Below are 16,090 nucleotides of genomic sequence, written 5' to 3'. Positions count from 1 at the left end.
TTGTGGTATTATAGGAGAGAACCCTTCCTTTTAGGGACACCTCTCATTTACGGACAAATAATCGGTTGCACCGATGTCCGTTTTGAGAGGTTTCACATTATTACTTAGTTTAATAATAAAATAATAAATGCTCAAATGTGTGAACTTACTACTCGAAGAGCTGATAGTATTATTATTATATTATTATTATTATTATTATTATTATTATTATTATTATTATTATTAATAGTAGTAGTAGTAATAGCAGTAGTATTGCAATAGTTGCGTAACAAAATATACTGTTTTCTTGTTTGAGTTTGTTTAAAAATTTTATCACTATTCTGAGAGCACACACCCCCTTTTATTTTGAACACCCCCCCAAGTAAAAATTTCTGGCGCACTTACTGCAAATATTGGTCACAGCGTGGTAAGCATACGCACGGTAAGAAACAGAAGTTAAGTAAACTAAAACGAAAAGTAAAAGGCACGCACAGAATTTTGCGATCTTTTGAGAAAATGTCGACATTTGTCCGTAGAAATTTTAAGAAAACCCAATGTAAGTACAAAGGCAATTATATGGTGGCAAGTAGTAATAAAAAGGGCAATGTAATTACTCCAGAGAAACCACAATCCGAAAAGGTAAGTGAAAAGCTACAACCCAGTAAGCGTTGTAAGTTGTTCAAAAAGTCAAAAGTTAATGCGGAAGGAAACTACATGCAGAAATTAGTTGTTAAAAATCATAATGATGTCCGTGAAAAATCTAGAAATCAGGTAAAAAAAACCGTGTTGTTGCCAAGCGTCGAAAAGTCAAAACAAATCTAACAAAAAAGCAAAAGTCAGGTCAGTCAAACGAACTTGTGCTAGGTGGCACGAGCATCCAGTAACAGTACCTACGCGTAATCACACAGGGAAAATGAAAAACAAGGTTGATCACAAAAGTAAATTCAATGTTTCATACAAAATTAGGCAGAGAATTTCCCGCAACAAAAGTTTGAAAGAAAATAAGTGCAGCGAACGAAATTACAAAATACGTGGAAATTGCAAGTTAGTGAAGCAATGTGGTAGGTCAAAAGTTAAAATTTCTGCCAATATGCAAGTTGAAGTCATTACTGACGATGAAAAATCATACGCGTATGGAAAACCAGTGTTCACTAAAGTAAGTATTTGTTGCAAAAAAACACACAGGTAATTACGAAAACGTGTTTATTAAACGTTTTGGAATAAAATTCAAAATTCTTGTTGTACTCGAGAAACCAAGAGTAGGAATTGGATAAAAATATGTTTGCGAGAAAACAGGACTGTGTACGGTACATTTTTGAAATTTGACCTTAGCAATGTTTAAGATTTTTGAATATTACAAAAAAAATGAATGCATAATATTGATAATAAAATGAAATATTTTTCTTTTGAACCGTATAAAAATTAGAAATTGAGAAGATTGGTAAATTGTTAGATCCTTTAACTGGTAAATCAATTGGTTCGCATTCAGTGAATAGACTTAGGGTGCGGAAACCTACGAAACAAACTCGTAAAATTTGGTTAGACCTAGCAGTAAAACATAGTACTCAAAAGTATCATGACATGATTTCAAGCGAATTTAAAAATTCAGATTTAGAAAGTAGTGTTGAAACTGTTCTTTGCAATGCATTAGCTACAACACCAGTATGTTTGTCTCAAAGTGTTCAATCAAGAAGTAATAACCAACGAATACATAAAATTTTAGAGAAATTGCTAGATGTTTACAAATATTTGAATTTTCTGTACTGTAAAAATCTGTGTTCATCTGATGTGTTGGAACTTGCCTTGGTAAACTTACAAAATCCTTATGTGTTATTGAATGAGAGAGTACAAGGAATGTAAAAAAAAATTGTTTCATATGATATATGCAGGCATCTGTGACCCGCTATACGACTTCCAGATGGCCGTTGATATTTTCTTTTCCAATGTGATGGAAAAACCAGCAAAGATATATGCCAAGTCATGGAGATGAGGTTCCCCTCCCTTATATGTCGGGTAATGTAATACTTTTCTTTAATGCTCAGAGTAAGCTATTTTGGTAAATCCCATTCTTTATTATTTTAAATTTTTAACCTTGTATTTTATAATTCGGCCTCATCTCGGGGTGGTAAAACAGATAATTCATTGTGGGTAGGTTTCTTCAAAATTTAACCAGGCAGATCTTGTCGAGTGATCAGAGAGAGTCATAACTGAATTATTACGTTGTAAAAATTTAGCTGTGGATCTTAAAGGCGCCGATAAATTTTATTAAATCTCGACAAAAAAGAAGCGTATGTTAGTTAATATTGTGTGAAAATAAAGTTTTTAATATGCAATATGTTTTAAAAATCTGTTTACTAATGAAAGAATTCATTTCATATATTCGTGTTACTGTATTATTGCATTGTGTTTGAAGTTAACTAATTAAATAATAGTGCTGTTTAAATGTATTTTAAATGTTTGAATGATAAAAGTTGTACATTATCAAGAGTTATTTTGAAAATTAGTTATAAGGAAGTATATATTCATAAAAGGGTTATTTTTGCATTTCATGTGTCATTTTTCTCAAAATATTGAAAATTGCATATGTTTAGTACGATAAGAATATTTAGAGTAAGTTGTAATGATACGAGTCAGATACTTACAAAAAAAAAGAAAGAGTGAAATTTAATGATTTATGTAATGGTGTAAGAAATATATTAGTTAACAGAATATGAAACCTATATATGATATAAAATGAAAACATAATAAATAATCAACATATTATTCAACTTATATTGAAATATTGTATTATGAAGATAAATGTAATCTTATATTTACACATACAAAAAAAGAGAGCCCACTTAAAGCATATAGCCCATAAAATAAAATAGCCCATCTACGTTTGTGGAGAGTGTTAGTGAGCTATAATAAGTCAAATATTACTAGTGGAAGAAAAAAGAGGAATAATAACAGGAAAAATAAACTTTTGGGAAGAGGATAATTTTAAGGTTCCAGGATTATGATCATCTTCGAAAAAGATCATCGTCCCTTTCGCACGCCATTTGTGAGCGTGTAGCCCCCTCACTCCCATTCCATTTTAATTTTCCCAGTATTTCTTGGCTGAATTGGAATAAGGCTCCATGTGCTGTATGTCGACGCAAACTGTGTTTTAGTTTTATCTTTTTCTATGAGTTGGCAGTCCTGTGAGTGGTGACTTGTGCTTTCTGTTCACCGAACAAAAGGGATGTGATGTGGCCGTGATGCTACAAAGAAATAATCCGACTGAATCTAAATCAATCGAAGTGCATTTTTATTATTTACAATATTTTAATCATTTTATTATAATAGAAAACACGTCTAAAACCGTTCAATGCATGTATTCTTCGTAAAGAACGTTTTTTTATGGATATTTTTAAAATATTTTTCTGGTGTGACTGGCGCAAACTTACTGACGCTTAGTCTGAAAGGCGCAAGTGTGTGCTTGCTGATGATGGCGGTATAAGTTGTTCTACATATCTGGTGTCCATTAAAAATATCCAAGATTTCCTTTAGCATCGTTAAATATGTTGTGAATTTGATTATGGGAAGATCAAGTAAAACTTACATAAGTGCTCAATCGTAAAAGTTTCACAATATCTATGTGCGTGTGTTAAAACAGCGCCTAATATGCAAAATGATGGAACTCCACGATGCATAAGTAAGGAATCCATGAAGGTAGAAAGGTTGATTGTATTTACAGTAGAAAAATAATAACTGCAACGGAGCCTAAACCATGACTATTCGACGAAAAACAAGAAGTAAGGAGAAATCTTATTGCCGAGAATAACTACATATCTCCCCCCAATCCATCAATTCACAGTGCAGTAATGTGTGATCCGATTAAATAGCGTGTGTTAAATGATAGTGCATCGTGAAATGTAAATTACAGCCGGCATCTACAGTGCATCATTCTCTTTAAAGAAAGAAAGTAATTAATCATATATAATAATTTCTTCGTGTAAATTCCAAATTAATACGAATATGGGCTCACAGAGTGGTAATACATGTTGAATAAAATTCATAATAAAATGTTGTAATGTAGTAAACGTAAGTACCATACATAAGATGTGTTGATTGAATAAAATTTATGTACTATATATATTTTGTGTGCTCTTACCTTTACAGTATTTTCTACACAATTACTACCGAAATGGTGGATATCACGTCTGAATACTTGTGTTTGTTCCGCTAATGCCAGCAGGCGTGGCAAGGACGGTGGGTACTCGCAGTCGCAACCACAACTGAAAGTCATTTTGGTTCGAGATCTAACTTGGAGGTTTGCACGCTTTTCATTTTGGTATTGTCATTTGTGTAGCGAATGTCCTCCCACCAACTGCTAAAATCCACCATAGGCGAGGCGAACCGAATAAGGGTCGTATCCAGTGGAGTTATAACAATTACTTATCCTATAAGGAGAACAGGTAAGAACCGAATGAAAATAGGATACTTGGTGTTACGAAACGTCTCCCAAATAAGGACAGTCAAGGATCGAACCAATATACAATCATAAAACGACTTGCCCGAACAGAAACACGATCCACTCGTGTCATAAAAATGGCTAGCCCGAACAGGAATCGAACCAAACACGATCTAATCGTGTTATATACGTTGTTCCAGTCCCGTCAGTTTTTTTTCAAAATGGCCGCCAAATCCAATATGGTAGCCAGATTTGACATGTTCCAATAATAATAAAACAGAAACCTCATATATTTTTAAAAAAAATACGTTAATTTTTTATTGTAACTTTTTCTACATAAAATAACTTTCCAAAGACATATAGAACATCAGTGTTTGAATTAAAGTTTTGGATTGGGGGGCGCTTGTGCTTATTAGTATGACACATATAAATTAAAATGTAATGTATCTTATAATCTTGTTTTGTTTCGTTTGTTTCAGATAAACAGTAAATCAACATGGAAGGAGTTTCACTGAAGCGATCACCTTGTAAAAGACAATGCTCTGATTCTTTAGAGGGATCGTCATGTGTCGTGTGATACCGCTATGTTCGTGGAAAACCTCTGTATGGAAGTGCCAACGGACGCAAGAAATTGAACGAAGCTTCCCTGAAGTGTGGTGACAATACATTTAAAAACATTACAGAAGAAGATCGTTGTAGGGTCGTTTATCATATGCAATGTTATAAAATTTACATCATAAAAGCAAAACGTATTAAGAAGACATGCGATGAAGTTGTTGTAAAAAATGTAGGTGATTTGCATCAAACGGACCGAAAACGACGCTTGAGTAGGCATTCAGGCTCTCTTTCCGCTGACCGGTGTGTTATTTGTAACTACAAGTCCTACAAACGCGACACAAAACTCTATCGAATATGTGAAAAGGATCGAACCAGTGTATTTTTGTCTGCCACATGACTCCTAAAGGATGATGTTTATTACCGAACCAGTACTTTCATGGATGAAACCAGTGTCTTTGCGGCTGACATTATGTATCACGCGGTGTGTATGAGTGGTTATCTGTCAAAATATGTTCATGCTCAGAAAGAAGTCAAAGCAGAAACTAAACAATCTAATAACGTCCATGTGGCTTTTGAACTACTACTTCAAAAGTTAGATTTTCCCACAAAAGGCTTAAGTGAAATGTGCTCTTTCATGAACACTGAATGCAATCTTTCCTCTCCAGTGAGTAATAAGGAGCTGAAACACATGCTTATTAAAAATTTGGCAATCAAATCATGTTTTCACATCCCAAAGAGAGCAATTGTCGCAACTTGTGTTTTCATCAAACGCTAATATTCAGGGGTGCCCACAAGGGGGGGCTATGACGCAAACTGCGTCATTGAAATATTTGGGGGGGTTAAAAATCTATATAAATATGTTTGGCGGGGGGGGGTAAAATTAATCGAAAAGATTTTTTTTCATGGAAGAATACCTATAGATAGACAATTGCGGGGGGGTGCGTCATGGACATAAGGGGGGGTGGGCACCACTGTAATATTTCATCTGGTATAGACAAAACCAGATCTAATGAACTTGTAGTAAATGCCGCCAGGTTACTACGTAACGAATGCTTGCAGTTTACCTTTGATCTGGATAACAAGTTTGGTGATGAACGTGATCTCGAAGCTTCATTCAGTAAATACACAGATAACCGTCCACCTTTGTGGGACCAATTCTTGAGTGTGCTAATTCCAAAGAAAAGAGTGCAGATAATGTTCAAAAAATGCGATGCCATTTTTCAGATAATCTTTTATCTGGTTCATGGTGGGAAGAAAAAGACTCCGCTGCATGTAAGCAATGCGCACAAGCAATCCGTGATGCATGCAGATCCAAGTCCCTTATTACTGCTTTCAACCACCTCGATTTGTGTGTCAGCTATGACACTGTGTAAAGACGGGACCATTCCCTTACATGGAGAACTGTATCACTTGCAGAAGGCGACAGATTGCGATTACCGCCAGTAATTCTTGCGAACCGGCCCATTAGAGCAGCGATGGATAACTTTGACCTGGAAGAAAAATACCGTCTGGGATTGGGGGAACACACGACACTGTTCTAGTTCTTTTCCAGGATAGTGTCACTTTGGACAAAGACTATGCTTGACCAAACATGACACTAGACAGTTTTGAGTTCGATAAACGGAGGAAAACATTTGATGACATTCTAGAGTGTCAAAAATTAGTAAAATTCATTACACCTAAAACTAGAGGTTGTATTGGGCAGGATTACGTTGCAAGTGAAACGGTCGTCAGTGTTGAAGAATCCGTTCGAACCGCGATTATTGATCGAATCTGGTATTTGACTAGATACTTCCAATAGCTTCCTATTGAGTCTGAAGAAGAGTTTCCTATAGAGAAGTAAATACCTTCCTGGAGCTCCTTTAATTCTATTTTGACGAGTAAACAGTTGCCAAAGACGAATGGTGCATATACTCCTATTCTGTCTCACCCAGCCACTGATGTCTCATCCATTTATACAACAATGCTGAATTTTCAAAACGTGATGTGCCAAGTTCAGATTAATCAGGGTTCTCTATGGTGCGACGAAGGAGTGTATCGGATTGCACGGGAAATACAGTTGTGGGAGGCAACAAAATTTTCAAACATATTTATCGGTTTAGGATCCTTTCATATGTGTAAAGTAATAATAAATTGCATTGGGCAATTTCTGGAAATTAGTGGAGTAAAGGAAGTGTTGATCGTAACAGAAACATTTGGTCCGAAAATAGTCGAGAACATCCTTAATGGTAACCATTACGCACGGGCTTTTCGAGGACTATTTTTATTTCCCGAAGAAATACAACGTCTTCAGTTCGAACGTTTTTCAACACTCCTGAAGGCCATAAACATTTAGAGATACGCGAGTTGTTTCGAATGCTGCAGGAAGCTTGCATAAAGGCAGACGATCAGAAACCAATACTGAGGTAAAATACATGGAGTCCAATCTTCACGAATTCGACAAATGTTTTCAAGCATTTCTCAACGAAGGAAATGCAAAGTCAGTGGTGTTCAAGTACTGGAACACATTCCTTACTGAAATACTCCCCATTCTTCGTGACATTATTCGTGCTGACCGGGAATGCAATTTGAAACTGCATTTCTGAGCAGTTTGGAGAGCATTGCGTCTATTTTTTGCATTTGGAAAAATCAATTAGGCAATATGGGGCTCTCTGTAATTTGAAGATTGCATGAAACTTGAGTTTAGCCACCCCAGCTTTTATTCACAGTTCCTTGCTGGTGGCTTCGTTGTGCAGCATGGTGATCGTAAGTTTAGCAGCGTTGCCATGGATCAAGCTTTAGAGCAACTGTACAACAAGCCTGCAAAAGATCACAGTGGGATTATCGGAATAAAGCGAAGAAAACAATCTGCAGCACAGCGTGACCTCATAAAACATGAAAAATCGAACATACATCAGTTCCACCAAAAGATGTGCGGTCTTCTCGAAGAGTCGGAGTACACTGTGCATCACGAATTTTCTTCATCAATTACGAAAAGGGATGAAGCAAACATAAAATGCATCATGAAATACATCAGTGAACGTGGAAATCCATTTGACTTGAAGCTAACTGGTATCTTTAATATCATCACTGGGAAGCACTTTGAAGATGATCAGCACTATAGATTAAGTTGTGTTTCACACGACGAGAAAGAGTATGACTCTTTTAAACGTGAACGTTTCGTTGACAAGACCAAAAGGCTATTAGATCCTCTTCCAAGACTGAAGAAAGTTATACCAAAGAAGTTGCAGGAACCAATCAGTGTTGAGAAAGAAACTGCTGAGGCACTCCGTACTATTGATGTTGCTCAGGAAAGAGAATACCCAATCGATAAGTTACTATATTGGGAGCTGACATCGACTTCATTCTTTCTAACAAAAGATGGCTTTCTTCAAAAACCTAATAAGTCGGATCTCCTCCATGAGCTGGAAAGAGAACTTAACGAATGTAATATTTCTCTTCTTTCACCTTCAAGGTTAAAGACTGCAACTATGTTCGAATTCATGCTGCATGCTAGAGTAAATTCTTCAGTCAAAACATCAATAAAAATATTTGGAGAATTTGCACATTTAATTTTACAAAGTTCAAGCTATTTCCAGTTGTTCTTCTTGAATAGATATTGTCTTTGATGTTTATAATGTTTATAATGAAAACAGTGTCAAGTCATCAGAACGTTGTTGAAGAGCAAAAGTTGATCCCATAGAGATGACTATTTCAGGATCAAAAACTCCTCTTCCAAAAAATATGGAAGCATTTTGGGTATCGGCAACAAATAAACTTAGATTCTAGGAATTTTTCGTGGAATATATGCGATCGACAGAGAGATATACATCGGTGGATTTGGTGAGCATGGAGAAAAAAGTGGGATTATGAATGGTAACGAATTCATTGAAATTGCCGAACTTTCGTCAGAACTTAAAGAAGCAGATGAACGATTATTTCTTCACATTCAGCACGCTGTAACTGACACAGGTGTTAAAAGAGTAGTGCTAGCTTCATCTGATGCTGATGTTTTTGTCTGCGCAGTGTATTACTTTTTAAACACTTTTAGGAGCAAAGGTTTGAGCGAACTTTGGGGTCTGTGCGGAAAAGGAAACACTTCACGTTATGTCCCCGTTCACGTCTTTGGCGATGTTCTGAACTACAAATTGATTCAAATCCTTCCCGCTGTTCATGCATTAACAGGGTGTGACACAAGCAGTAAAATAGGAAATAAACGTTCAGCTCTGAATTGTGCCAAGCATAGCCCGCAACTTTTAACACAGTTCGGGAAAGGACTAGCTCAGGAGAGTAATGCTCCCGGAAGTAGGAACGGAAAACACAGTTCTGATTGGTTGGTGTTATCTATGGCTTGCCACGTTGCATTCAAATAGCAGCATTCAGACAACTGTTGTTGTCGGTCCTCTTGGCGGAGTGGGCTAGCGCTGTATGCTACTTAAGAAAATCAATTTTGGCGTGGGTTCAAACCCGGCCCGAGGAAAGTTTTTTTTAACCTTTTATTATATTTTTATAACACTTTTTAAATTAAAATAATACTCAAAAATGTGATTTACTTACTTTTGTGCAGATAAGTAGTAGTAGTAGTAGGAACGGGTTAGAAGCCCCGCAGGGCTCGTTTTGTTGCCCTTGTACTCCATGATGTAAGTCTCGTTTTGTTCCCCTTGTACTAAATGATATAGATTTTGTGACCAACTTAAAACAACTGACTAGGATAGCGCGTAAGACAGCTGGCTAGAGTAGGGCGCGACAAAACGTACTTCCGGAAGTATTACTCTCCCGAGCGGGTCGTTTCGGGAAAACTGAATTGTCAGACAATATGGTGGACGACGCAAAGAAATTTCTTTCTCAAGTCTTATCACCGGAATTCACCTCAATAAATGCTCTCCGCATTTATCAGTACAACAGAATGAAGATTTCACTAAATTAGCTCTAACATCTTCAAGCTTATTACTGCACATAATACGTGCATACTTACAAAGTTATAATTGGTTTCATATTTTTGACAAGATGTCCAAATTAACTCCAACTGAATACGGTTACTTGCGTAAAGATGATGATATTATCCCAGAAATTATTGAAAGTAGTTTGCCAGATGATTTTCCTTACCCATACCATTGCAAAAAGTGTGCTAGAGAAAATACCTGTGTTTGTCAAGTTCATAAAATTACCTGTTGTAGATTCTGTGCCTGTAAGAGAAACATTCATTGTCGCAATCAGTATGAATGAAAGTGACGTGCTGCGATGAACGCTTGAGTCTTATTATTTTATACCTCAATAATCATTGTGATAATTATATCAATACATGTACACTGTGTCTTTGTCATGATGTGAAAGTAATAGTGTGTAAGTTATGTTAATGTGAAATTAACAAACCGGCTGAAAGAAATTTCTCTTCGTTTTTATTATGTTTGGTGCAGAATGTTCTGTGCGTGCTTATCCTAAATAATATGAAAATGGACCTAAAGTGCAAGCAACATCAGCATAGCCTAGAGCCCATAGGTCCTTTTTGAAAGTTCTGGTACAGGGATTTCTCTTGAAATCAATGCTACTGAGTCCTTTCATCAAAAGCATCATTTAGCATTTTCGAAAGAAGACACGTTTTTATTTCATTGTTTCACACATGTCAGTTCTGGCCACCATATTGGATTTGGCCGCCATTTTGAAAAAACTGACGGGACTGGAACAACGTACAAAAGCCAAAAATCATGCATTTCAACTATCTAACAAATATCTGAAGAGAACAAACGAAACATACGAAACAAAAAGAGATTATAAGATACATTACATTTTAACAAAAGAGACACTGACCAAAGCTTAAAACCCACTTTATTTTAAATTATAATTTGTAACTGTTTCGGATATCTAGCATATCCTTCTTCAGACACTATCGAAAATAATTTTCGATATTGTCTGAAGAAGGATGTGCTAGATATCCGAAACAGTTACAAATTATAATTCAAAATAAAGTGGGTTTTAAGCTTTGGTCATTGTATCTTTTGTTAAAATAATCAATCCAAAGCCATGAATAGTCTTATTACAGTTTAATTTATATGAATTATACTAATAAGCACAAGCACTCCCCAATCCAAAAGTTTAATTCGAACACTGATGTTCTATATGTCTTTGGAAAGCTAATTTTATGTAGAAAAAGTTACAATAAAAAAATTAACGTATTTTTTTAAATATATGAGGTTTCTGTTTTATTATTTGAAACATGTCAAATCTGGCCGCCATATTGGATTTGGCGGCCATTTAAAAAAAACTGACGGGACTGGAACAACGTACCCAAGCCAAAAATCATGCATTTCCACTGTCTAACAAATATCTGAAGAGAAATTCTCTGAAGTCGAAGTTTCCAACAGAACCTACAAGGGTGAATCAAAAAGTAAGGTGAATTGTTGATATACAGAAAAGCGTACAGAGATACGTCGATGAAGCTTTACTATGTTTGATGTATGCTATCACACTATTATTCGAAGAAGGAACTGTAGTTGTCTAAATATTTATTCGAACGTGGCACCAAATCATCCATGCCCAGTTCAAAGAAATGTGGTTCCAGATTTCCTAACCAGGTACGTGTAGCCTGTTGTGCCTCTGTCAGTGTCTGGAAACGCTGCCCACGGAGATGTTGCTTCAGGGGGCCGAACAAATGGTAATCCGACGGGGCTAAATCAGGGCTATACGGAGGGTGATCGAGAATTTCCCACTTGAACCCGCGAAGGTGTGTACGGGTCCGTCCGGCTGTATGTGGACGTGCGTTATCATGCAGTAACAACACGCCCTCTCGGAGTGTCTCCCGCCGTTTCTGCCGTATGGCTGCTTTCAGCCTGTCCAGCGTTTGGCAGTAGGTGTCTGCATTAATGGTCATACCCTTTTCCAGAAATTCAACATGAATAACACCGAGACACTAGCCATTGTTTTCTGGGCAGATGCTATTGTCTTGCATTTCTTGGCCTGTGGTGACGATGGATGTTTCCATGTCATGCTCTGACGTTTGGATTCAGGTTTCCATAGAGGTATCGGAGTTTCATCGCCCGTTATGATGCGATGAAGGAATGAATTTCCTTCGTCGGCATAACGTATGAGGTGGCTCAGGGAAATGCCCATTCGCTGGTTTTCGTGTTCGTTACTCAGAAGCTTGGGTACCCGGCGCGCACACACTTTTGTGAAGCCCAGTTGGTCATGGACGATACCGCTTACGGAACCATAAGAGATATTCAATTCATTGGCAATGTCCTGCAACCGCACTCTTCTGTCTTCACGAATCATGGCATCGACGAGAGCCACATTCGTGTCGGTGATGGACGTTGATGGTCTGCCACTTCTGCCATCATCTGTGACAGTACTCCTACCACTTGCAAAAGCGTTACACCACACGTACACTTGTTTCAGCGACATAACACTATCTCCGTAGACCTGCACCAATTCTCGATGAATATCACATGGTTTTGTTCCCTTGGCCCACAAAAAACGAATGACACCGCGCACTTCCTCCTTGGTGTAATGTTCCAGTCGTTGCGCCATCTTTGAGTTGCTCTCAGCACCAGACGGGTGGACATAGAATGTTGTACAAGCCGTCACACTTTTATTACCAGATTACCTGTAACATGGAAAAGAATTAATTAGCTGCACACAATACTATGGGTTTGACAGGCAATTTCACCTTACTTTTTGATTTATCCTTGTATGTACGGCTCCTCGACTAAATATAGTATGGAGTTCTTGCATACTATTCATTGCTGGCGGAATTTTTTTTCTTTTACTTTTTTTCTTTTCTTCACATCAAAGGATTACACCGAAAAGTTTACAGAAATGAAAATAAGCTTTTCATTGTTGCATTGTTATGTTCTCAATGATTTTGCATTGTAAATATTGGTTTTAAAAAATATTAACACAGTATGTTAAACTTTCAGTTAAAGAGAATTTTCCAAGAATTGTGCTATATATTTTAAATTATGCTTTATGCTTTATTTTCTAAAATTATGCTTTTAAAACTAGTTTCTTCTGGACTCTTAGACAATTACAATCATGTTCAAGGTACCAACCATATGTGTATATTGCTGTTATGCTTTATATGCTTTTTATGCTTTTGGGTTGCTCTATTAATTGTGTTTGGCAGGATTTTGAGTTCTCACTTTAATGTTTGCAGATCACTCCATAATGCTGGGTAATAGGCTCGACAATGTTGTAATTTTAAAAAGTTTTTAATTTTTGGATGTAGAGTGGTGATTGATCTGATGATTTTGCAACATGATACAAAGCGGTTTTCCATATCAGTGATTGTCTATCAATAGTAGGAAGAAAAATGTTTCTTGATAGATATATTATCTTTAGAAAATTCGTTTTCTGCATCCAATGAAGGAAATGATTCATCCAAAATGAATTTGTGATATTTCGATGGCGGATATCTAGTTCGTTTCCACGAGGAACTCCTATATCACTGGCTTACAGTGGTTTTGGTGCCGGGTGTTTCTTAGCTGATTTGAAGTAGAATTGGGACGCTGAATCCAAATATGGCGTTAGTTTTCCCCTAACAGCTTTAGTTTTTGAGATATAGGAATTGCAAGACTGACCTGCTACAACGTTGAAAATTGCATAGGTGCTGTTTTACTGTAAGTGAAAAGAAAACTATGACATTTAAATCTGTTATTTGGAACACTTTGAAAATAATGAAAACCATATAAACACTAACATCAAGTACATAATAACTCTGTAACTACATTTTATAATAGTTTTTATGAATAAAAAATCAAATAATTTGTTCAAAACGATCTATTCAACACTTCGGAAGCTTCGTTTTCGTGACATCCTTGAATGTTTCTTTGCACAGTCTCTTTTTAGGTTCCACCAGTAATCTGCCATCATATGGGCATCCCATCTTCCTTGGTAGCGGTCCTCCATTGTTTTAATATCTTGGTGAAATCTTTCACCTTGTTCTTCACTCAGACTGCCTACGTTGTCTGGGAAACGGTCCAAATGGCTGTGCAGGTAATGAATTTTGATACTCATATTACATCCAAGTTTTTGGAATGCATTAAGCATCTGGTTCACTAGCTCAACATAGTTATCAGCTTTATTATTGCCAAGGAAATTCTTGATAACTTCTACAAATGAGGTCCAAGCTCTACGTTCAGTCTCATTCATGGACTCCACGAAAGCCGGATCTTTCATGAGTTGTCTTATTTGGGGACCATCAAATATTCCAGCTTTTAATTTTTCTGTGCTGATCTGAGGTAGCTTGTTTCCCATGTAAGCAAAGCACGGCCCGTCCTTATTTAGCGCCTTTACAAACTGCTTCATCAAACCGAGCTTGAGATGTAGAGGTGGCAAAATGATTTTGTCACACTCAACAATTGGCATGTTAATAATATTTTTCTTACCAACAACCACGTCGTCTCTCTGCGGCCACTCTTTTTTTGACCAATGGTTTGCTTTGTCTCTGCTATCCCACAGACATAGAAAACAAGGATATTTTGTGTAGCCACTTTGCTGTCCAAGAAGAAAGTTCACCATCTTTAAATCCACACAAATCACCCACTGATGGTCCTGATATTTAATTTTTTCCATAACCAAAGCAATTGCTTCATATTCTTCTTTCAGTCGTGTTGAATGAGCGATTGGAATTGAGCCATATTTATTGCCATTGTGTAGAAGGACGCATTTTAAACTTCGCTTGGAGCTATCAATAAACTGGCGCCAATCATCTGGATTGTATTCTGGAAGACCCATGTGTTCTAGGAGACCTCTAACATCGTGACAGAATACGAGATTTGTGTCTTCAGTGAAAAATGGTAAAAACTCCTTTTCCCTTGTTCGGTAGAATGTGATTTTAGTTCCTTGTTCTAGTACGTTTTTCTCCTTCAATCTGGAAGCAAGTAATTCAGACGATTCTTTTGAAAGATTAAGGTCCCTAACTAGATCATTTAGCTCATCTTGATTAAACTGTTGAGGAATTGTTGACATTCCCTCATAATCACTGTCACTTCCATCATCCATGTCACAAGAATGTTCACTACGTTCGTTTTCAGTCTCACAAAGCTCTGGCAAGTGGTGAAACGTTGGGATTGGTATTTCATCGGAATGAACAACTGGACGTCTTGCTGAAGGCAGATCAGGATATGTCCACTTGTTCCGGTTATTTCTATTCATACCCAGGCAGAACATTTACCAGGCAGAAATAACAGTCATCAACATAGTTTGTGGGTTCCCTCCAAACCATTGGAACACCAAACTTAAGACTTTTTCTTTTTCCAGTTGTCCACTGTCGCAAGTGTTCAGTACACATTTTACACACAATATGTGGAGCCCATGTTTTATCTTGGTCCCCTAGGCGTACACCAAAATATGCATGATATGCTTTTTTTACAAAGTCACTGATATGTTTTCTATTGTCTTTAAATGTGTACTCACCACATATGTAGCAAAACACATCAGGATGGTTAACACAACTTCTTCGACTTGAACTCATTTTATGTTCAGGCCACTAACACGGATGTTAAATATAAAGCCTTAGTATACGCGATACAAGTTATGATTTCAGAACAAAACTCACATGTTCCAACATGTCACTCCACCTGCAAGACAACAACTACGATCCACTAGCCAAGTAGAATACCAATGCAATCTAGTGGACGTTCCTGGAACTACTATATGACTAGTTTCCGTTTAGTACCGATAGATAGCAGCACTAATGAGAAAAGAGCGCCGTTCTTCCAAATAGAAATCTCTATAGAGCACAGTAGGATTTATTTGAGTTGCAGAGTTTATAAGATCATATTCAAACTTGTTATTACGAGAATATTTGTATTTCTTTTGCTTATTTTGTATACTATTGCAAGAAGCATGCAGAAATAGTGGTTACATCATTTATAATTTACATATTTATTTTGGATTGTAATATTTCTTCCACATACATTGTAACGTAAATAACACTACTGGTACAGTAGCCTGTATCTACCAAAGTAGAGCTGATAGAATAAAACTGCTTACATTATTGGATTCAGCGCCCCACACATAGTTAAAATCAGCTCTAAAATTTTAGGCACCAAGAAATTTTTTTTTTTTCTGTAGGCCTGTGTATTCTATTTGTTTCTGGCTCTGGAATTCGAGACCATTTTCTTTGCACATCTCCATTCTTAT

Source organism: Thermobia domestica, chromosome 10, assembly GCF_964235325.1.
Source record: "Thermobia domestica chromosome 10, izTheDome1.hap1.1, whole genome shotgun sequence".
In the NCBI taxonomy this organism is placed as follows: domain Eukaryota; kingdom Metazoa; phylum Arthropoda; class Insecta; order Zygentoma; family Lepismatidae; genus Thermobia; species Thermobia domestica.
This window is presented reverse-complemented; position numbering follows the sequence as displayed.